At 36.7% G+C, this 25,525-nt stretch overlaps 1 long non-coding RNA gene across 2 annotated transcripts in view; it reads left to right on the top strand.

The window, feature by feature from the left end:
* Nucleotides 1-762: 762 nt before the first annotated feature.
* LOC137860486 (uncharacterized) overlaps nucleotides 763-25,525 on the top strand; it is a 42,542-nt gene continuing 17,779 nt past the window's right edge. Inside the window, exons 1-3 of one of the 2 annotated variants that reach the window (XR_011098937.1) lie at nucleotides 763-1,043; nucleotides 2,684-3,140; nucleotides 24,727-24,880. This is a non-coding gene — a long non-coding RNA (uncharacterized lncRNA). Of the gene's footprint in view, nucleotides 1,044-2,683; nucleotides 3,141-24,726; nucleotides 24,881-25,525 lie in introns of those variants that run through there. The other variant, XR_011098938.1, reaches the window with a different exon arrangement.

Genomic DNA, 25,525 nt, shown 5'->3' with positions numbered 1-25,525 from the left:
ATCTGTGCTTAAACACTCAGGAATTCCATTTCTGGAAGTATTATGACAGAAAAATACTCCCACCTTTATTTCTCTTCTTTATACAGCTAAAACTCAGACAAAATTGTTTTCAGAAACTGTGTATATCAATTATTTTATCCTTGATGGGAAGAATAGCTAGCAATAACTTATCTGATAAAATAGTAGAGAATGCCATTAAAGAGTAACACTAAAATGTGATATAATTTTGTAGCTGGAAAACAATAACTAAAAAAAATATTAAGGGAATGTGTTCTTTTTTTTTTTTTTTTTTTTTTTTAGTATGCCAACAAGTCAGAAGTTTTCACCACCACTGGCAAGAAAGAATAGAACATTTTTCTATTTTTCAAGGTAGTAGGAGCAAACTGAAGCTGTAGAAATACAGAGATCAAAATCACAAAAAAAATTCACAGTTTTTGATATTTTGCAAATTGACTTATTTTTAATTTTGCATTAAAATTTTGTCAAATGTTTCAGTTGTCAAAAATGTCTGAATCCTTTTATAACACGAGGGAAAAAAAAAAGGGGGGGGGGGGAGGGGAGGGATTGCATTTAAAATGTGTTGCTAAAAATACCAACTGTAGATAAAACCATTTGTTCACATATATATGTAAGTCTATTTTCATCTTGTCTCTGCTGTGTAACCTAACACTTCTTTTTATCTGTGTAACCAAGTTTTTTATAGTTGCCATAAGGAACATATGACAAAGTGCTTTGGGAGTTGGAGAAAGAAGCCATCCAGAAGACAGTCTTTGTCTAACAACAGTACAGAAGTGTTTGCAGTATAGTAGGTAGAAATGTGTAAACACAGCTGAGATAGCTGGAAGAGATTTCACATTGTGCTCTGTATCTGTAGAATAAATCTGGCATTAGGAGTTTGGCATACCTTGTGCTATTTTACATCTGTATCTCTAAGATTAGAAACCTCACAATTATGGAATGATTGCTTTTCTGCTAGGGAGAGAGTGGAAGACTGTTCAGAAATTACCAAGAAGGTTGAAGGAAGGCAAGGGAAGAGGGAGAGGGTAGGAAAAGTTGTTACATTTCCATTTTGCTTTAATATAAAATTCTACTGGAGTAAATAAATTGGCAAATACTTGCACTTCTTTATTAGTACAAATGCTTGTTGTCTGATTTAATATATTAGGACACCAATAAATCTGGTATACTTAGTCTCTGCTTAGATTGATGTAAACAGCAGGAATACACTACCTCACTCCTATGTACTGTAATTAAATGGCTTTTCAAAGTTATGTATGTATAACTGCATGGGAAAAAAATAACAAAAACAAGAAAAGAATTACAGGTCATATTTTTCTCAGGTATTTGCAAAGGAAGCTAAGGATGGAATACTACAATCTTTTCCAGAAATGCTTTTCTGAATGTGAAAGAACTGTTTCTTTAAATAGCCCATGGATATATCTTTAATCTTAAATAATTATTTTTCATTCTGTATTTCCTAATTATATATATATATATATATATATATATATTATGTATGTATAAACTATGCAAAGAAATAGCTACCGTAAATGAAATGCATATGTAGGATACAGGTGTCAATAAATGTATATTTTTTACTCATTCTGAATGTACTTATTACTGTAGCCTAATAAATGGCGAAATATTAACGTTGATGCAGATTTTCATATGACTCTCCATTTACCGTTTCCACACCTTACCATTCCTTCCAAATGTGAGAATGACTTCAAACACCTATGAAGATTATTCTACCTGTAGTACAATGTCAAAATTTTCTTAAATGTCTTCTCACATGAAAAGGGATAATGAATTCAACCTACTATGAATGAGAGCTTGAATTTTTATGTCACTGCGTTATTTCCAGCTAAATGTTTTTGATAGGTTTGATCTCGGCTGGGCAACTCACGGTAGAAAGGCAAGTTATTTGGAAAATACCAAACAAAATAAATTTATGTTGTAGAAGCTTGGCAATTTAGGGAATATGGAAGCTTCAGGCAAACAGGGACATTAAACACCTACACTTTGTATTTTCAAGCATTAGAAATATTAAATAAAAAAAAAAAATCTACATCAGGGCAACCAGAATGGCTAGCTGTGTCTGACTTTGGTTGAAACGGTCCTGGTTTATGCCCAGGGGGTCTTCCATGGTATTCCATCACCAACTGCATTGATGCAGTGACCCTGAAGTCTAAGCCTTGTAGCACCTAATTGCCTGAAAATCCAACCATAAAGCATTATCTTCCTACCTTATTGTGTCACAAAGTGTCACATTATTATCTGAATGTAAACATAAGGGCAAAAGAGAATTATTTGAACAAAAGAAAGGATTAAATCTCAGTCAGAGCACTGGAAAGACCAGATGAGAGTGGCAATTGGTAATTGGACATCTTTGCACTGCCTAGTGAATCAGCAAACACTCAGAAGATTTGTGAGACTTTGAGTATTCAGAGACGTGATTGGCAAATTCTGCAGTAAAACACTTTAATCTTTCCATAGGCAAGATAAAACTCCTGTGGTTTCACGTATGTCTCCCAGTTCTACTTCTAATCCTCTTTTTGCTTTCAGATTTACAGTTCCTCCCATCTCTTTTTTCTCAGAGCTGTATTACAAAATGTAAATGCAAATGTAAAAGGCCATATCATTCCTCTTCATATGTTGTTTTGTTTTGTTTTGTTTTCATCAGATTTCATGGGATCACAAGATAACTCAAGCTGGAAAGGACCTTAGGAAATCTGTCTCTGTTTCACCTTCTGTTCAAAGCAGAACAGCTTTGGAATCAGACCAAGTTGTTCAGGACTTGATCCTGTCATGTCTTGAAAACCTCTAAGGATGGAAATGGCACAACCTCTGTGTTGAGTCCTCATTGGGAAAAAGCTTATATCTGGAATCCCCATGTCCTGTACCTTCAACGTGAGAACCATGTAATCACCCATGAATACTGGAGGACTCCCCTGGCAGAGTCACTGCTGCCCACAGGGATGTGCAGCACAGACATGACTTTACAGTCTTTCTGCAGTAATCTGGACTCTGCTTACAAGTAACCAGCAAACCTCCCCAGACATGAAATTAGTCAGTTTATGGGCATCCATTCCCTGCAGCAGTGAATCTCCAATACCTACCAACCTGCTTATCTTCTTTCTGTGAGTATTTGATTAAGGCTCAGTTGACGTCTGCACTCAAGGAATTTGTCTTCCTCATTTTTTCCCAGCATATTAATTTGGTCTATAACTACAGGTCTGGATGTGGAGAAGGAGTTGTAGATGTTACCAGAAATCATGAGTTTCCAGTCTTTCTCAGGAGTTTCCATCCACAGATCATTTGAGGATAGTTTCTAAATCCCCTCCTTTCTCACAGTATGAGTCTCTTGGGTCCACAGAGTCTCTCTGAAAACCCTGTTGATCACCTGTTCATCCTCCCTGATGGCCACCTCTTCTTCATCTCCTTCACCTGGTGCCTCAGAACCTCCTACAAGTGAGGCCACTGCTTCCATTAGTTAATGAATCTGGAAGTACCTGTCCCTTGAGACATGAGCTGAGTCCCTCAGGAGATCTGCCACTTTACAGAAAACATTCTGGATTAACATTCATTGTTTGATAATGATTAACTCATCAAACAATTAATGTATTATCAAATTCCTTACAACATTAGGTTTTCTTAAGTCAGAATTTTTTAGATTTCAGCAGTACTTTATAAATGATGTCTCCATAAGAACTTATAAACTAAATTTCGTATTCCCTTTCCCTGTTATATAGAGCTGCAAGCACCTAATTAACTTCTGAAAAGAGGAGTCAGGACTCTGAAAAATATAATTCCAGTTTATATCAGGATTAGCAACATCTTTATTGCAAATATCTCAGTTCTTGACCAAATGTAATCTGAATACTTAAGTTATTAAAGCAGGGTTCTCTTTTGCTCCACTTTAGACAGCTAAGATCTTACGAAAATAGGGAGATGTATATTTTATCCTCTATTTAAACAGGGTATAATGTTATAATTTTAGTTTCACATGGAAACATAGCCACATGTTTTGTAAAACTGCCATACACTTTTGTGTGCTTAGTGACAGCCTAAACCCTAAATTTTTCCTTATGCTCATTATCAGCAAAGTGATAAATTGTATTTCTATTTATTTATCTTCCTCTCTATTAATTTATCATAAGCTTAGAGAATCTGAAGTGTGGTTTGTGGCTGTACTTTAGGTCTCCTTGTGCACAACTTGAAATTAATTTTTCCCAGAATACATTAGGGCATTACAAGATCAACAATGAAGCTAGTTTTGCACAGTTTAAGTAATTTCCCCAAGTCAATCACATCCTTGAATACTTGAAAGGGTGAAAGGGTAAAAGTGTTTTTGAGCTTCCAAACACTAATGAAGTTAGTTAGTTTTACCATTTTGTTGCAAATAAACATGATGTTAGGTCCCATTAGAAATATGTATGTGATATATTTCACCTGAGTACATTTACCTTTTCCCCTTCTTTCCACAGTGATGTGAATTACTTGCTTTGTTACAAAATTAGGCATTGGTTAGGCATTGGAACTGGTTGCCCAGGGAGGTGGTGGAGTCACTGTCCCTGGGTGTGTTTAAGGAAAGGTTGGACGTGGTACTTAGGTACATGGTTTAGTGGGTGGTATTGGTTGAACTGTTGGACCAGACGATCTTGGAGGTCTTTTCTAACCTTAATGATTCTATGATTCTATGAAAATATGTTATCCGTATCTTGTTCCTCATAAGAAGAAAGTGGTTTATAGATAAAAAGAAAATATAAATACCCACAAAACCTGATAAAAACTGACAAGTTGCTAAAAATATACTAGGTATGTTATACATGTCTTTCCTTTGTCTGGAATAATTGCCTAAGGTGACTTGAAAATTAAACTGATATTCACATTTTAAAGAAAAGGTACAGCACTGAAGAAGCTTCCAGGGTGGAGTGTAGCTGCACTACCTAAGCATTCCCTAGGCCTCCAGCCTTAGATGTTATTGTACTGGGGGAACCTGGTGGGCTGTCTCTAAGGAACAGCATGGAGCATAGAGAGGAGTGGAGACACTGCGGCTAGGCTCTGTGACAACAGGAAGACCTGATTGTTCTTGTGCACACCAAAACTGATAAGCCGCACATTTGCTGCCCCAAATGCTTGTCATGTTTTTGATGAAATGCTGTACTCCAGTGAATTTTGTTCATTATATCATTATAATACCAAAACACACCTCCATCCCAAAAGCTACCTGCTTCCAAGGTAAGACCATCTCTCCCTGAGTACGCTTTCTGAATTTCTCAGAGCCTATACCTTTAAACAAAAGTGAGAAAACTTTTCACCAATTGTAAACAAGATATGCATGACTAGCTGGTAGAATGCTATGTTTTGGCTTAGGGTGAGAAGAGTGCTGATAACACGCTGACATTTTAATTGTTGCAGAGCAGTGCTTACACCAAGCCAAGGACTTTTCAGCTTCTTGCTCTGTCCTGCCAACAGGCAGGCTGGGGGTGCAGTAAGAGCTGGGAGGGGACAGACCCAGGACAGTTGACCCAAACTAGCCAAAGGGTTATTCCATACCATCTGATATCATGCTAAACAATATATAGGGGTGGCTAGCCAGGGGAGGCAGGCCAGACTGCTCGGGGGTTAGGCTGGGCATCGGTCAGCGGGTGGTGAGCAATCGCATTGTGCATCACTTGTTTGTACACATTATTAGTATTAGTACTATTATCATCATTATTGTTGTTATTGTGGGAATAGAAATGTTGTTTTTGCAGAGTTACATTGTTTAGAAGGAGGGAATGTGGTACTGAGATATGCTTATAGTGATAAGAAAGTTTAGCAGGCGACCTAGTAAAATGCAGACAGACTCCTTAGGACAATTAGGTGAAAATCACGGTGTTAAGTCAAGTCAGATAAGTGAAGAAACATTACCACTTCAAGCAGTAAAAATGTCAAAAGAAATTTAAAATTTAACAGGCCAGCAACTGAAGGCCATGCATTGTTTGTGAAGCATCAGATAGATTGTGAACCTGGATTACCCACTCAGTGGGGAAACAGGGGAGGGTCCTGCCATCAAAAGGTATATAAACTGTGTTTTGGAACTAGTAGATGCGCTCTCTCCTGCTTGTGGGGCGCCCGCCATTGCAATCGCGAATAAATTACTACTTCACTGAGATCCTCACCTGAGCCTAAGTTATTGGCTACAGAGTGTTTCTCACATTATTATTATTATTGTTGTTATTATTATTATTATTGTTATTATTATTTTCCTGTCTTAATAAACTGTCTTGTTGTGGACGGAAGGAAGACACAGACGCTCAATATGAGTGAACAGTGAACTTCAACTTTAATGGATAGCTCAGTCGCCTTTTATCTAGTTCGAACATAATCAACTCATACATATTGCAGAAACTAAGCTCAGGATTGGCTAACACTTCCCGGGCTTTTCAGACAGTTCCTCCTTCTTTTAGCTACCTGTCCCGCCTTAAGGACTTTCCCCGATCGCCCAAGGGCATCGTGTCCTTGAGCCTGATTGGCTCTCAGCCAGCTGAGTACGTGCCCAGGCTCATATGAGTTGGGTATGGTACTTCACTAGCCTATTGCCTCCTAACTGCTCAACATCCACATGTCCTACTTCACTTAACCATTCCTCCACACTGTCTTTATGTCAACTCACAGGCTTCACTTTCCCATTTCTCTCCCCCATCCCAGAGAGGGAGGGGGGAGGGTGAGCGAATGGCTGTGTGGTGTTTAGCTGCCGGCCAGGTTAAACCACGACAATTAAACACGACCAAACCGTTTAAGTGTAACCGTGGTAGTTCATGGAATGCGATTAGAGTGAGGGTGTGCTATGTTATTTGTGAATCAGTAATCGTGATAGTTCAGTACCCTGAACACTAACAGACCTATAATGGATAATTGACTACACTCTTATGCACAACACTGTGTTAATGAAAGCTCTGCCATTAAGGGGTATTAACAGGACGGACATTTAAGCTGTTCCTGTAATCAGTTGTTCAGTTGGTAGATGATGACAATCTTATCCAATTAGAACAGTGGCAAGCGTATAATTATTGTATTTTCCAGAGTGAAAAAGAAAAAAGAAAAAAAGTCAATAAATTTCAGCTAAGTATGCACAGTTCACTCACTAGTGATTTAATGCAGAGCAGAAAAGATTCACAATATATGTGGTGTACAAATACATGCAAAACAAAAAAGAATAGCAAGAATTAATTTTTCTGATTTAATAAGGCACTATTTGACAAACATATTCAAAATGTTGAAATTACAAAACATTCATTCATATGGCTGAGTTTGTTTTGATATAAGACATGGACAAAATTCATAAATATATATTAATAATTATGTCCAGTGAATTGATATATGCCACTGTGAGGACCTTTTTTATGTTCTGAAAGATCAATTAGATATGTTTATTGAACAAAGTCTATTAAGAAACTGAAATGCATTGTTGAGTGACTAAGAATTTGTGGGAAAAAAAATCCATTGTGAAAAAGCTGTTATAGTAAGATCACTAAATCATGTTGGGGCATGTATGTTATGAGCTCTTAATACATGAGTAAAACTGTTTCTTTTGTTTCTTTGCTGTTTTTTTGTTGTTAGCTATCAAATATTTTTCTCTGTCTGCAGCTTTCTAGTTATTACTGATCCTTTTGCTGCCTCATCAGCAAAACTGGCCTTTTTCTATTGTAAAAATGACATCTACTGATCACCTCATGGAAAGGTTGAGGGAGGTGATAGAATTAGACTGCAGTTGCCTTGGTTTCTTCCCCTTCCCCTTCCCCTTCCCCTTCCCCTTCCCCTTCCCCTTCCCCTTCCCCTTCCCCTTCCCCTTCCCCTTCCCCTTCCCCTTCCCCTTCCCCTTCCCCTTCCCCTTCCCCTTCCCCTTCCCCTTCCCCTTCCCCTTCCCCTTCCCCTTCCCCTTCCCCTTCCCCTTCCCCTTCCCCTTCCCCTTCCCCTCTTTCTTTTTTTTTTAATTTAATGTATTTTTATTTTTTTAATATATAAGGGAGATAAAGAATAATCCATTTGGGTAGTGTGATACTGTTCACTGTCATACTCTGTTAGAGAGATTGACTGTGTGTATTTTTTTTCACCAATAAAAATAAATACATTTAAGTTAGGCATTCTCTCAATCTGCCTTTAGAAACAGCTTATAAGTAAACAAACAAATATATAAACTTTTCCTCCAGCTCTGTTACACATTTTTGAATGAGCCTCTCAGCTCTTGACAATAGATAAAAATACGCTTTTGTGTTCTATGTTCTATAAACTTTGACTTTTTGCCTTTAAAACTTCTGAAACTGAGCAAAAGAGTAACAAGCTTTTTCAGGAAAGCAGAAGACATACAGTGTAATTACTTCACAATTTCCAGTCTCAGCTAAACTAACACTTGAAAAATGTTTCACTGAAATGAATAAAGCAGATTGTCAAAAATACTGGCATTCAACATAATGCTGATTAGACTGTGATAGTCAAAGTGGCCATCAAACCAGAAGGTTGACCCTAATGAGATTAAAGTAATAGTAAAAAAGAATAATATATGTATTTATTTATTTATTTATTTATTTTACTTTGAAATCTGAGAGCTCTTCCAACAGCTGAAGTCTGTTTCATTTACAGCACTTAGTTTCTACAGTAATAACATTCTTATTACAGTAGTAGTTCACCAGACTTTAAATAAGTGCTTTTACTGAAAATATAAGGATTAATCCTTTTTGCTATTACTTTCAATCTTACTTCTTAAAGAGTCACCCATATATGACATTTATAAATGTGTGTACACTGTGTATTAATTCAAACTAAGCCCTGTACTGAAGAATGCTAAGGCCCTTGAGTTAAGCTATTTAATTTCCTTCCTTATCTAATTGCTGAGACTATTATTTAATGTCTCTTGTTTTTCTCTCTATTAATCTGTTTGCTTTAGTAAATTACATTCCATTTTTCAACTCAGAAGTAGTACAAATGAGAGGGAAAGCAAAGGCTTTAAACAAAGAAGCAATACATATATTTGAAAAAAAGAAGTAAAAGGTGGCTGAAGAAACATCAAAATTATAGGGTACCTGTCACAAATGGCCATCTGTAAATTAGGAAAAAGCTGGAAAGGGTCAGTGGTGTGAGATGACTACTCATAAAACGAAGAATTATCACAAGGGCCCTAAGCTGCACTTGTAGCTCCAGAGAGTGTTGGACCTTATTGCCCTTGGGCACCTCTGGCCAGGGTTTAAAGTTGCTGGGTTCAATCTTATTGGTGGACTGGAGATGACAGAGATAAACTGCTGAAGCCAGAAAGACAAAATAGTGTGCTTAGGATTTTAATTTTAAGCACGATTGCCACCATCCTTTTCATATCTTGTAACTGATAGGTATGAGCAGGCACAACTACAGAGAAAGCTCTAAAAAGCTTGTATCTCTCTCAGTGTTATCTTCCTGGGTCACTCAGTTTGTAAATTATTGCTTGCATTTAACATGCAGTGCGATTTCTTTTATTTTCTTTTTTCCTTTTCCTAAGGACAAGCAGAGCAGAAAGGTTACATGGAATAAAAATATGGCTCCTGCTCATTCAGTAGTTTTCAGGTGTAGCTCTCATGATGTTGATAACATGCTGTACCTGCCCACCTCAGAAAATACGTCTTGTTGCTGATAGAGGAACTGCTGAAACCCAGTATATGCTTCAGATAGGGCAGGTAGCTCTTCCAAAAGAGGGATAAGGTGTCATGCCCATAAATAGCTTAAATATGATGTGTTGCCTTATGGTGTAGTTTGGACTCCATACCACTCCAAGAAGACTATGAAAGTGCAGCAGGAGAGGTTTCTTCCCATGACAGAAATGCCTCATATGTTTGTTTGTTTGTTTTTCAAATTTTCCTATAATGGTGATAGTTGTTATAAATTAAAAATTGTTTTTATATAAAAAGTAATTTAGCCAAAAAAAAACACCCAAACAAAAAACCCAACAAACAAAAAACTAAGTAAGTTAATCCTTACTTTACTATAACACCAATGGCTTTAATGTAGTCTGTAAAGACTGATTTCAGGATTAAGTTTGTACACAAAGAACACACTTGTGTTTGAAGTTCATGTTGTTCCCAGCATGACTAAAATATTCTGTGATATGTAAATAAAGTAACTACATCATTTCTGAAAAATAGTTCTCTTTTCCTGACTGAGCTATATTGTTGCAATGAGATTTGCATTATTTTCTGTATTCACAGTATGCCTTTGTACTGGTGACCAGATACATAGATGTTTCAACAAAGTTGTTAGCAGCTCAGAAAGTACCTTATATATTTCTCATTACATCAGTCAGTGCAGGCATGTAGTATGAAGGGCAACAGGAATTACAATGATCCCTGCTTTGAATGCTAATAGATATGTGTGCTTTGGTGGTATCTGACCTTCACAGGATAAATCCACACTACTCATGGTTTGTGCCGAAATATTATAGAAAATGTCCTTTTAGTGTTATAATTGTCATTCTAGTTACATGAAAAAGTAGGTAAAAATATTCAAAATAAGTATGGTCTTGATTTCAGATCCTTTTCACAAATCAACTACACAATAAGTTTTTAATTGATATGCATCAATCTGTCATTTTTAAATGGATAGACACACTTTCTATAAATAAATGGTAGTCCATAAATTATTCACAAGATCTTTATCACATCCATTTTCTCTGTTGCGTATCACACAAAACTTACTTGTGTACATTTTCTTAACACTGAGCTGACAGTTTTACCTGTAGAACTTAACTTTGGGGAACGCAGAAAGGAATGAACAAATAAGTCTCTTGTTTTCTTCTACCTATTGCTGAATTTTTCTTATATTAGTCAGTGCTGTGCTCTGGGGTTAAATATCCTTCCATTTGCTTCCACAACATATTGGCCACGGCATCAATGACAAAATCACACAAGAGCCCTTCTCCAGTTAGAGAAAAGAGGTAGTTTTTTGGATGCTTCTCTGGTTTTCTTAACCATGTTAGTGTTGGGAAGACTGGACCACTGACTGAGTTTGCCCCAGGTGCGGGCAGTCTGGCAGGTTTCTGTGTGAGACTATCACAAGGGAAGCATTGGTTTGCCATTTACTCTCCGGGCAAGCACAGGGAAAAAGATTCCATAAAGTCCCTGCTGTGATTTTAACCATCACTGATCATAATACTATTGAAATTCTCAAAAATAGCCTTGGGGTTCCTCCCAAGAGAGTTTTGTTTTCCTGATGAAAGAACAGAGCCTGCTAAAACCATATTAACACACCTTTCCATCAGGGATGCTTTCTAATGCAACCGGGTGGCATTTTTCCTGCCACCAAAAAGACTGTCTTTGGGGACCAAGTGTGGCCATTTTTGTCCTCCCCAACTGATTCTGCTATGGTGACCTATTAGTGCTCCCATATGTACCTGATATTAAAATCCAGTCTCTTCAGGTGGTCCCTAATTTGTTGTGCCATGTGATTTGAACACTCAAATATGGCATCTACAAAAGAGTTCCTGTATTTTTATGGTGATATTGCATATAACCATCAAAAATATATCAGCTAAAATTGAAAGCTTGCAGCAACTCACCAGTAACTACAGAGCTGTCCAAAAAGCAGGTTTGTGCTTAGTATTCAGTATCTTGTAACACATGGCAATTCTGAATATTTTTCTTTTCAGCCATATTCATAAGCCATTGATTAGAGGTGGCCAAATACCTCCACTTCCTCTGGTGACAGCTACTGGGACTAACATGCTACCATGTTAGTTTTAAGGTTTATAAAGAGGTGTGTTTCTGTGCAGATGCTAAGTGGTAATATATTGAAAGGGAAATATAGTAACTCACCTTTGCATTCTCATCACCCAGTTCCAAATGGACTGTTGTCGTGGTTTAACCCGGCCGGCAGCTAAACACCACGCAGCCGTTCGCTCACCCTCCCCCCTCCCTCTCTGGGACGGGGGAGACAAATGGAAAGCGAAGCCCGTGAGTTGAGATAAAGACAGTTTAATAAGACAGGAAAATAATAACAACAACAACAACAACAATAGTAATAATAATAATAATAATAATAATAATAATAATAATAATAATAATAATAATACAATGATGATAATAGTAATAATACTAATAATGTGTACAAACAAGTGATGCACAATGCGATTGCTCACCACCCACTGACCGATGCCCAGCCTAACCCCGAGCAGTCCGACACCCCTCCCCCGGCTAGCCACCCCTATATATTGTTTAGCATGCCGTCAGATGGTATGGAATACCCCTTTGGCTAGTTTGGGTCAGCTGTCCTGGGTCTGTCCCCTCCCAGCTTTTACTGCACCCCCAGCCTGCCTGTTGGCAGGACAGAGCAAGAAGCTGAGATGTCCTTGGCTTGGTATACACGCTGCTCTGCAACAATTAAAACATTGGGGTGTTATCAGCACTCTTCTCATCCTAAGTCAAAACATAGCATTCTACCAGCTACTAGGAAGAAAATTAACTCTGTTCTAACTGAAACCAGGACAACTGTCCAACAAATCACCATGATCATCTAATTCCTGATTCCATAATATGCAAGTCTTTCTCAGAATTTTCACATCTTGTAGACAATAATAACAGAATTCTTCTGCAGATCAAAAAATCCTCTTAAAATTAGTTGTGTACCACACAAAGAATTAAATTTTCTCCTTAATCATTGTGCTGTCCACTCTAAAATATTCAGGGTGTGGGACAAAATTTTGCTTTTCAGTAGCATTAAAAATAGAGAAATTAATCATCATCAGAGTATGAATGATGAAGGAATAGTGGCACAGTGCAATCTCTACATTCTTGGTCTCTCTCCAAACATTCCATTACATTCAAAACTTTCTGTTTGTATAAGTATCATTAAACCTAGGCTTTACTTTAAAGAGGTAAGCTGTTTGCCTCTTGATCAAATTACGATCTCTATGTTCATCAGAAATAGTAAACTTATCTTGTAGACATAAATAATCTTTTACATGCAGAAAACTACTTCCACATGTGAAAGATTTTGTTTTAGGATCTCACTTGACTCACTGAGGTCTTAAAAGTAATTCAAACAATTCAAACCTTTTTTTTTTTTTAACCTTCAGAAGCAGTAAAGTAAGCCTTTTGCTGTAGGCAATGTAAAACATTGTAAGACAACGTAGACAAAAATTACAGGAAAGACAAGTCTGGTACACTTTATACGAAGCAGTACAATTTGCTTGCAAATTGAAAACTGTATGAAATAGAGTTGAATATCTGAGAAGTAGAATTACAGTTTCTTTAAATTCAGTTAACTCATTGAAGAAATACTCAGCTATTGACTGAGTTTATTGGTGTGACAGAGAAGGGCTTTGTTACTGCTGAATTCAGTTTAGTGAATGCACAGTGAGATTCTTCAAATTAGTGAAAAGTCTTTGGATGGCTAATATCTCAAAAAGCCTGTCTGTATTGACTACAACACTACAGAATGTTATAAAATAAATTATATTCTTCATAGCTTAAAAAATGATTTAGAAATATAATTACCCAATGTTGAGGTTTTCAGCCATATGAGTGTTTTTGTTTTGTTTTGTTTTGTTTTGTTTTTGGTTGGTTGGTTTAGCAGTGTATAATAACTTAGCTCTCCAGGCTTCATTTCCCTTGCCTCCTTCCTTTCCTTGTAAATATTGTTTCATATTTTAGGTAACTTTTTTTTTTTTTTTCCCTTTTTTAAATACCAACATTTAATTTCAGATATTTGATGTCATTATACACAATGGACAGATTGACTCTAAAATAGCATCCTGGCTAATAAAACAAGAAACCACCAAATGATTATGGATTGCTCTGTAATATAGTAGGTTAGTATGAATAGTGTCCTCCTCAACATTTGAAAGCAGGACAAGTTTTTATTCAGGAATAAAAAATATGATTAATCTTTTAAAAAGATAATCCAAAAAGACACAATTAGTCAAATTAAAACCCTGAAGATCCTTTTCATGTTTTTTCCAAGAAAACTTTTTCCAATGATTTTTGTTTCAATTAATAGATTTTTTTTTCAAGAAACACAAATATTTTTCCCATACACACAGCCACAATAAAAATACTGGGCTTGTCCTTATACGAAACGTATTTTCTATTTGTAATTACAGTACATAGGTAGAGAAATAATTGCTAAACATCAAGTATATTGTACAGCATCCATCTTTTGTAAAGTTAGTTATCCAAATTACAGCAATCCTGCCATCTTGTTTATGCATTTGTACTTCCTCATCCAGGTATAAATCTTTGAAGCAACAAAGATTGTGAAATACTGAACAAAGACAAAGAATATGTTTTGTTACTGTTATTTTTCATGTAGATGTTATTCCATCTCCTTGATGGTATCAGATATCATCATTCTCCAGAGCTCTTAATCTGACGTGTATTGACATTGTGTGATTGTAAAAGATGCTATTTATTTTCTGTTGCCTTACAACTCATATAGAAAAGAAATACTGTGATTCCTCAAGACTTAAGAAGAAAGTAGCAAGAGAGGAAAATTATAAAGTATGATAATTCACGTGCAAGCAGATCAGATCCTAATACTCAAGACTGTTTGGGCCCTAAAACTACATTTTTTTCTTTTATTTATTTTTTTCCAGATTTAGCTTAAAATTGGAATTTAGATAACTGGCTTGAACATAGTTTATTAGGCATGGTGCTACTTTATTCCAAAACATTTTGTTTTTAAATAAAATACATCACTAAAAATTGCTTAGTCAGTAAAATAAATGAGTGGAACACATCACTGGCTTTGCAGCCCCTTAATTGTGTAAGCGATTATCTAAAACAAATCTGTAAAATGAAAAATACGGTTGGCTATTACATAGACTCAATATGTCAAAACAAGTAATATATATATATATATATATATTTTGTCTCAGAGTAGGGTTTTTTACCATAAAATCCTTTAAATACATCATGACAATGTATATAGATGTAATGTTAGATATACTGATGATTACTTTCACAACCACAGTATCTAAATATATCTAATATATAAAACAATGTTTTAATACAAAAACTATTACACCCGTAGAACACTTTATCTGAGTACTTGTGAAATTCTATTTCATTTTCAGGAATAACTCAATTTCTTGTATCAGCATTATTGAGTATCAATGTTATTGAGAAAACAAGAGGTCTTTATGCATTTAGCATATCCATATAGTCAAAAATATAGCATATGGTTTATAAATGCAAGAACAAGTGATTAATTTTGACAGTTGTAAATTTGCATAAGAAATTTTGCTTGATCTTTATTTCACATTTTTTCACAAATTTCAGATTCACTACTTGAAATAGGCTGGCCATTTGATGATATGATTTTTTTAATTGTGCATTCAAAGATTAAAAAAAAAAAAAAAAAGAAAATGACAGCATACAAAATCTGAAGCCTCTTATAGTCTGAAACAATGTGAAGGATGAGTTGCTAGGAGTTGGACTTAATGATCCTTGTGAGTCCCTTCCAACTCAGAATATTCTACGATTCTACAGATGTAGTCATGGCACCAAGACTGTCAGAGTTTAAGAAGGGTTTGGACTGCGCTCTTAGTTACAAGGTCTTAATTTTTGGGTAGACCTGTCTGGTGCCAGGAATTGGACTTGATGATCCTTGTGGGTCCCTTCCAACTCAGGATATTCTATGATTCTATGATTCTATGAGGTGTTATATCTACATGTATAAATAAAGACATTAAGCACTGTGAGTCAAAAAAAAAAAAAAAAAAAAAAAAGACATAGGTTTCCAAACTGAGGGACAGTTTCCAAACTATGGGTATTGGAACTGACTTAAAACAGGCAACAGAAACATTTTAAAAAAATCAAAGTTTCTCCAGGAGTTTCTAAATGAAATCACAGAGTATGTACAAACTATTCCTATTTTATGATAGTTATATAGTTTTATCAGGCTCAAATGGTGTTACAAACTTAGTCAATGGGATTTTTAAATAAAGTTGTGTACAAAGTGAGGAACAAAGGCTATACAAATTACTACCATTAAGAACTCAGAAAGCATTCTTATTTAGGAAAAGTCAGTTCAATCAATGGACTTTCTCTTCAATCATACAGACCTAGGCATCTGGTTCAGACAAGAACACCAAGAACTGGTCTTTTTGCAGGAATTTTACAGGCATTAAGGAAAATGACAGTCCTATTCATTGAGCTGCAAACTAATGATTTCACATTTGAAAAGCAAAATATAGTGCTGAAGGTGACAGGAACTGGTCTTCAACATCTCATAATGTGAAACTTCGCACAAAATAAATATACTATATAGGATAGAAGACGATGGAAATAAAAGCCTTCTTCTTTTAAATATTTGATGGAAAAAAACAAACAAACAAAAAAAAACATAAATCCCTGTTTTGTGTACACTGAATAGTCCTGTCAGATGACATATTATATTTTGGCTGCTGTCACATATGAGTTTATTTCATCATGATGCAACTTTCTACTGCCTTCTTCTGGGTAGCCTATGGCACTGACCCTTCTAAGACTTTCTTCCCTCTTTGCAAGCTTTACTCTCATTTGGTACAGCAACCACACTAGCATATATGTGCCCTATACTCTCTGAAAGCAATAAATAAATAAATAAATAAAATAAAGCTGTTTTTAATCTTTTGAAACTTGTCAAGCTGTTTCTTCTCACCTTGCTTTATCAAAAAGATATCAAAACATTTGCTAATCTTGTAAGCTTATGTTCTCAAGCATCTATTCCTTGGGTTTGTTTACAACTGACCATATTAATATTGATTGGCAAGAATTATAAATATTTATTTTTCTTTTTATTGCAGAAACACCAGAAGTTTCAACCCTGGCCTGAAATTGATTCTTTTAGTAAAGACTTATGAAAAATAAATTAATTTTAAGAATGTAAAATATGAGCTTGGTAATTCTAAAATATAATTTTCCCGATAATCACAAATATTTCTTTAACTTAAGCATGTGCATTCATATCAAGAAAGTCTATATTGTTTTGATGGAAACTCTTCCACATACTCTCCACATAGGAGAGCCTAGAGTTATTACCGAGTTGCAAACTTTAGACTGTACCATATTTATTAAGTTCATAGCCAGGCCTTTCTTCTAGTCTTAGTGCCATAATGGTGGTTACTTTGCTTGTAGACAGCAGCATGCTTTCATATGGATAAAATGACTCAAATCCTTTTCCTTTTTCCTTTCCTTGCCTTGCCTTCTCTCCCTCTCCCTCTCCCTCTCCCTCTCCCTCTCCCTCTCCCTCTCCCTCTCCCTCTCCCTCTCCCTCTCCCTCTCCCTCTCCCTCTCCCTCTCCCTCTCCCTCTCCCTCTCCCTCTCCCTCTCCCTCTCCCTCTCCCTCTCCCTCTCCCTCTCCCTCTCCCTCTCCCTCTCCCTCTCCCTCTCCCTCTCCCTCTCCCTCTCCCTCCCCTCCCCTCCCCTCCCCTCCCCTCCCCTCCCCTCCCCTCCCCTCCCCTCCCCTCCCCTCCCCTCCCCTTCCCTTCCCTTCCCTTCCCTTCCCTTCCCTTCCCTTCCCTTCCCTTCCCTTCCCTTCCCTTCCCTTCCCTTCCCTTCCCTTCCCTTCCCTTCCCTTCCCTTCCCTTCCCTTCCCTTCCCTTCCCTTCCCTTCCCTTCCCTTCCCTTCCCTTCCCTTCCCTTCCCTTCCCTTCCCTTCCCTTCCCTTCCCTTCCCCGCTCTTCTCTTTTTTCTTTTCTTTCTCTTCTCCCTCCCCTGCCAAGTAGAAGATGAATTACATTTTTAAAGCTTTTTAGTAGAATGCAAGTGCTCTTGCCTTGCAGTCATAGTATATAATGTGCTGATGCATATAGTTTTGGTATGGTGCTTGTAAGGTAAATTGCATATGTTTAAATATTCTCCTATGAACAAACATACATATGCATACATACACACACAAAATCACAAACACATTTGATGTTATAAGGAAATTATTCAAATACCTGTTTCATATTGAAAACGGATTTTTCTTCTTATAAACCATTGGAAGAGAAAACAAACACCAGAAATAATGACTGCATCAGACGTTTATCATCTTGTGTCCCAGAAGCACTGTGAAGGTACAGTGTTGTCAAAAAAAGGGAAATGAGCAAAGACAAAAGATCTTAAGATTTGCAGGCACCATTGTTAATGTTATGTGAATTGAATTCAGACTTAATACTCCCCCACAGTAACACAAAAGAAAACACTTTTTTAAGAACTCTGCACAATGTAAGAGAAAATGTAATTTATTTTTTGATACATATGTGAAAGGGCTACGTGGACATTGCAGCACACTAAAGATTTTAGCTTGCACAATTCCATTTTATTTCACTTTCATGCAGTGCAAGTCTGGGATACAATACCAAAACTATGGATTCACCTTTCAAACAGAGATCATGAAGTCAGATGGTATCAGACTTTGATTTTTCCTGCTGTTGACCCTAGAAAATAGAAATTTCTTCTTCATATGTGCTGATTGTTGTCTGATGAGATCCCCTGGTTAGAAAAGTAGTTCAGGCTCAGTTTCCAAAGCTCCTTATGCTGAATGACAGCCCATTGAGGTTAGTGCAATGAGCCTACTGGCTATGCTGGTGTTTCAATAGTCTTTAAGGGAATCCCAGCAATTTTTAAAAGAATCTGCAATATTAAAAAAAAAGAAAAGGCAGAATTTGCTAACTGAAAATGCTGCAGATGGCGAAGACATTGCCCATATGTGTCCCTGGGTATTTCACTTCACCTTGTCTCCTCCTGTTCCATCACTTGTCTGAATTGTGTATGTAGACTGTACGATTTTCAATTTAACAGTGGTTTGTTTTTTTTTTTTCAAAATACACTGCTCTTTCTCTTATATTAGGAGCTCCTGATACTGATTGAGCGTATAGATGACATCACTTTTGCAATTGATAACAAAAATAATCATTATATATATTAAATATCATATAATAAATAGTAATGTATAAAAATATATATATTATATATATATAATTATAGTTCTGTTAAGAACTAGTAAGTAAATTGAAATTTTCTGCTTTTGTGTTTGCTTCTGGTAGTTTTAAAAGAAAAATAAATAAAAAGCAGAAATAAATAACAAGTAGATTAATTCCTGGTTTAACTCACTTTACTCCTGAGTTCCTTTGTTCCTTGGCTTAAAAAAAAACAAAAAAAGTATATATGAGCTAGTGGTCAAAAGGAAAGAAATCCAAGGCTGAAAGTATAGGGAACTTTTCAACAGCTACAACATGCAGAGGTGTCAGAGCTGTGCCAGCAATGAAAGAATTTACATAACGAAAATTTTCCCCAGGTATCCCAGAACCAGGTATCCCAGAATGTCACTTGTGATTTCCACTGAAGATTACCCATCAGTTAGCAGAAATTTGCTTTTTAATTGGCCTGTATTGCACCTGCCATATTCTGGCTCCCCAGTCTCTGAAGCATTGGCAAAAGAGGGAAGGTGTATATCTGTGGGGATTTAATCTTAATATATTACAGGAAGGGCATGAACAGCAACAATTAAAGTTTAAAAGACAAAAATCATGTGCACTAGCACGAACTGATGAGGAAGAGGCAATGGGACCTGGGGAGTAACTAATGAACAAGATTAATTAGCCGCAGCAGAAAGATCTAAAGCTCTGGTGAACGCAGAGGAAAGCTTTAATTTTGTTGACTTTTCTGGGTCCTGGGAACAGCCCAAGGAGGCCAGAAGTAGTAAATCTAGCAGAAAGGTTACATTTAGCTAGTTTTATTTAATAATAATAATAATAATAATAATAATAATAATAATAATAATAATAATAATAATAATAATAATAATAATAATAATAATAATAATAATAATAATAATAATAAAAGTATTGTGTGAAATGCAGGAGGCTGACAAGCATGTGGAATGGCAGCATTGGCTAGCAGTATGACTCAATGCACTTTGACTATGTTCATCGCTCATGAACATCAGGTGATCATGGTGGCACTGCTCTTGTTTGTTTGCTTTCAGGGAGGAAAAGAAAGAAAATAATTAAACTGAGAAACAGTGTGTTTTCATCTAGACTTGCAATGATGTAGAGGCTCTGACTCTCATCAGGCCTGGTATGCTGTGGAGTGTAGAGACATCCAATAAGAGTTATTTTCTCCTTTGAGAGGCTTAAATTGACCAAAGATAAACAAGGTGAAGAGGAAACTGTGACAGAAGAACAGGGACATGTCAAACTGCTGGAGCTCAGAAGGAGGCTTCCAGGAGTCCAAGTTGTGGTTTAAGCCAGCAGGCAGCTCCACACCACTCAGCTGTTCACTCACTGGCCCCAGTGGGATGGGGGAGAGAATTAAGAAAAGGTAAAACTCATGGCTTGAGATAAAGACAGTTTAATACGACAGAAAAGGAAGTGATTATAACAATAACAATAACAATAATAATAATAATAAACAAAAGAAGTGATGCACAATGCAATTGCTCGCCACTTGCTGACTGATACTCAGCTAGTCCCTAGGCAGTAGCCATGCCCCTGGCCAACTGCCCCCATATTAATTGCTCAGCATGATGCCATATGATATGAAATATCCCTTTGTCCAGTCTGGGTAAGTTGTCCTGGTTCTGTCCCCTCACAGCCTCTTGTGCACCCCCAGCCTGCTGCTGGGTAGGTGGCGTAGGTGGGTAGCTGGCAGGGTGGTGTGAGAAGCTGAAAAGTTCTTGACTTAGTGTAAGCACTGCTCTGCAACAACTAAAACATCAGTGTGCTATCAGCATTATTTTTCTCCTAAATCCAAAACATGGCATCATAGCAGCAACTGTGAAGAAGCTGAACAAAACCAAAACCAGGATACAGTTGCAGGTTACTAGATGCAGGATACTGCAGATCACTGTTTTCCATATCAGAAAGGGCATAATGCAGATGACTCCACATTCATGGGTGCTACCTGACATGCTGGTTTTCTGCAAGGTCAACCAATGTCAAGGCAAGCAGCTTGGTACTTTGATGTCTTGTAGCAGCAGGGATGGATGAGAGTAGAAAAGGTGAGAGTGGCCCTGGACCAGGGGACAGGTGAATATGTGTCAAATATTTCCCAAATAAAAAATACAGCCTCAGAGGACAATTTTGCACACTATTTGCACAGATTGTTTCTTACAAGTGACATTGCAGTGTCCTAACAAGGGAACTACTAATAAAAGTGAGTTTGTTCCGTAAGTGATGGAAGTTACTAACATCTTGCTTGTGCCTCATAGGTAGACAGATGGAGGCAGAGCACACTGCTTGTTCTGCAGGTCAAAGATAACATTGTACAAAAAGATGTTCTGAAGGCTGGAAAATACTTCCGCTGTTAATTATTATTTACTACTTATAGGATGACTGGTAACTGCTAAAGCTATAATTATAACAGATATACTATCATACCAAACTACTGTTAAATCTTATATCAAGGGACATGGTACGTAATGTCATTGTTCTTGCTCCTCTACTCCAGCTGAACATTGCTGTTCCATCCAGCATTATCTAAACAAAATATTTTAGTTAAACCTTGCCTTATTCATCAGATTCAGTAAAACAGTTTTCCTATAGATCTCGAGTAAAGCTCATTATTACATTCAGGTTCTTCATCCTCAATTTAATCTATATGTATATGAACGAGAGGTGGGCCTGTGCAAACTTCATGAGTTTCAACAAGGCCAAGTGAAAGGTTCTGCATCTGCTTTGGAGCAATCCTAAGCACACGTACAGGCTGGGTGGAGAATGGATTGAGAGCAGCCCTGAGGAGGACTTGAGTGTGCTGGTAGACAAGAAGGTTGGTCAACACAAGCTGGCAAAACTTACTTCTTCTCCATTTTTCTGTTTGCTTCCATCACTGATCTCAGTATTTGAATGGATTTGTTTATTTATTTATTTATTTCCCATAAGAAAGCGTCAATTCATTTGGATTTCTTCGGAGCAATAAAAATTAAACTTCAAGTGTGGAAGTTCATTAGAATCTGCTCAGGCTGTATGTCAGTTTTATTTACATGTTCAAACTACTTTTTTTTCTCCCTCTGTTTCAGAACAGTTGAATTCTGTTTGCTCAAATTACTGTACAATTCTATGAGAATATATGTTGGGAAGATTTGCTTCCAAACTGTGCAGCTTTCTGGCAGCACTGCTGGCTAAAAGAACATATGACTTGGCTGAAAACCACTCCCAGATGTTAGGGCTCCAGAGAGATACGTCATGCAGATGGCACCATCATTACAGATACTAAACTCTAATGCCTTGTCCTGGTTTCAGTTAGAACAGAGTTAATTTTCTTCCTAGTAGCTGGTAGAATGCTATGTTTTGACTTAGGATGAGAAGAGTGCTGATAACACCCCAATGTTTTAATTGTTGCAGAGCAGCGTGTATACCAAGCCAAGGACATCTCAGCTTCTTGCTCTGTCCTGCCAACGGGCAGGCTGGGGGTGCAGTAAGAGCTGGGAGGGGACAGACCCAGGACAGCTGACCCAAACTAGCCAAAGGGGTATTCCATACCATCTGACGGCATGCTAAACAATATATAGGGGTGGCTAGCCGGGGGAGGGGTGTCGGACTGCTCGGGGTTAGGCTGGGCATCGGTCAGTGGGTGGTGAGCAATTGCATTGTGCATCACTTGTTTGTACACATTATTAGTATTACTACTATTATCATCATTGTATTATTATTATTATTATTATTATTATTATTATTATTATTATTATTATTATTATTATTACTATTGTTGTTGTTGTTGTTATTATTATTTTCCTGTCTTATTAAACTGTCTTTATCTCAACTCACGGGCTTCACTTTCAATTGTCTCCCCCGTCCCAGAGAGGGAGGGGGGAGGGTGAGCGAACGGCTGCGTGGTGTTTAGCTGCCGGCTAGGTTAAACCACGACATGCCTGTATCTCTTTTCAATAAAACTAGGGGAATGCAGGAGATCCAGAAACAGCAAAGCTTATCAGAGTTGGGTATCTAAGGTTACTCTCAGTCCAAATTAAATAACTATTTTTCTCTGAAATCAAAATTAAAAAAAAAAAAAAAAAAAGAATTCTCGGAAATGTGGGCATTGTTCTTAGAAGACACAGATACTATTTTAAGCTACTTTAAACTTGTGGGGAAAAAAATATTTCCACCTCTTTTGTTGAAAAACAAAAATTTTTCTAAAACTTACTGGTCTCTTTACAGTGGAGTTTCACCACAACCAGCTTAAGTTAATAGATTCTGTGTTGCTGTACATGGACAGCTTCTCAGCTTCTCTTCTTACCAAGCACATCACTCCCTTGGCTGTGTCCTCTTGCTTGTTTCCTTGGGGAAATATGCAGATGTGTAGTGCATTGCATGAGTTGGCTGAAAGCATATTTTCCCACCAGGGTTAAAATTCAATCAAGTCAATGAATGGATCTGCCTTCCTGGAGGCAAATAAGTATGAAATGGCAGTGGGGAGAGATGGCTATGGGTGGAGAGGAGGTGGGATTGCCCCCAGATTTCATGTGATCCTACACTCTCTTACACCGATCGTGCTTTTATTTCTTCTTTTTCCTCCTCCTCCCCATGATGTTTGTTAGCCCAGCATGTAGCTTTTCATTGAGTTTATTTTTATTTGTATATATTTATATTTTTATTTATTTATTGGTTTATTTTCTGGACAAATAAAGCTGTCCAGCAAAATTATTCAAAGTAAAGATATTCAGATATATAAGCGTGTATATATGAAATTTTATCTTTGCAGTTCTGTGTTGTAATATCTGTGATATATTACAGTTCTTCATAACAGTATTACTGTTCTTTATATTACTGTTCATTGTAACAGATTGTCTATTATAGAGGTAAAATTTAATAAGGACATGTACATTAATATTATGGCATAATTTCTTGACTGCCAGACAGGAGATATTTTGATTGTTAAACTATGTTTGATATGTTAATATATGATATGAGTACCAAGTGGGGCTCTATTAACATCACTTACTTAAACATTTTCCAATTTTCCCGTTAAGTCAAAGTGGGGTAAAAAAGGTACTTAGTTCAGAGTGAAAAAATGAGGAGCTGTTTGATACAGTTTCATAGCAGCACAGTTGTTACAGTTAGTAGCTATATATGTGAAAATCTAGCAGGAGAACACATTTTGTTAATGCTGTAAGTACTAGCAGAAATGAGTCCACGCAGAGCAGCTTTCTACTTAACAGGAAAAAAAAAAAGGGGAGGGGGGGGAGAAAAAAGAAAAATAATTGTCCTCGTGCACTTGTTCAGCTGTCAGAGTAATCATTTAGAAATGGATGGGCTCTGTGAGGCAACTACTACACCTTGCCTCTTGAATTTACATTTCCAAGGTTATCTGCACATTTTCTTTTTATGTAACATGTACAACATGCTGTCTAGAGGAACTGTAAAAGGTTTAGGAAAATTGAGAACAACTGCATTTGCATAGATCAACAGCCCTAGAGGCAAAGTCCACCTCTGTGAGAGACCTTCATTTTGAATAGGAGCAAATTGTTTCTCTTTTTCATCTGGTTGCATGTATTTTGCTTTTATATCACTTTTAAACTGTTTTGATTAGGAGCTCTTGTTTTGTGTTGAAAAAACACAGATATAATAAATCTATGAGCCTGTATTCCTCTATAGGGTTTGAGGTAACTGAGCAAATACAAATATAAATAAAAATATAAACTATTCACATATAATTGTAAATATAACTATGTTTATATAAACATAGAAAATCACAGTGGTTTGTTTTGTTTTGTTTTGTTTTGTTTTTGTTTGTTTGTTTGTTTGTTTTTCCACAGGTCCAGATTAGGGCAGGTTCATCATTGCTTATAGATCTACAGGCTAACCAGCTAAATGGCAGTGGTATCTACTCTCTAGTCCAAAGGACAGCGAGTACTCCAAAGCCCAAAAGGACAAAAAGGAAACTCTTAAACAAGTTTTTGCTATGCCTGAATACTAGGTAAATTGGTGGCTGTATGTAATCTCTATCTTTGTATTACTTATTGTATATATACCAGCCAAAATAAACAAGTAAGATATAATTAAGATATAGCCCAATCTGGATACAGTCTATCCTTAGAAGCATTCAAGCCTAAGGAACTAAGTATGTGACCAATGGTAACACGAAACTACATGAGACTTGCTTTTGTTGATCAAATGTGACATTTCAACTAATTATATTTGTTATACTTTTGGTGCAAAAACTAGTAATGTCAGAAACAGAGCACAAGACACTGTTAAAAATCAAAAAGGCAGATGAATTTGCCTTCTATCCATAGTAAATATTAAATTAATTATTAAATAATTATTTCCCTTTTTGTCCTGTGAAATGTTTGAAGATACCCTGAAAACAACTAAGCAAAACAAAACTCTGTTCATGTTTTATTTACAGTAACAATACAGCATGTTATATCTGCTGGTGTCACTCAAACTTACATCACTAAAATCAGTGAGAAAGATTTTTTTTTTTTAATCTGAAGATCTCATCCTGGTTTAGCTGCAGAACTATGAGACACTCTTCAACCACAAATATATTCCAGATATTTAAGACCAATGAGGACATGAGCACTTGCAAAGGGCAGCTAAATCTGGTGTTTA

This window comes from Anas acuta, chromosome 8, assembly GCF_963932015.1.
Source record: "Anas acuta chromosome 8, bAnaAcu1.1, whole genome shotgun sequence".
Classification (NCBI taxonomy): domain Eukaryota; kingdom Metazoa; phylum Chordata; class Aves; order Anseriformes; family Anatidae; genus Anas; species Anas acuta.
Note: the sequence above shows the minus strand (reverse complement) of the source record. Positions and strands in the feature narration are given on the sequence as shown.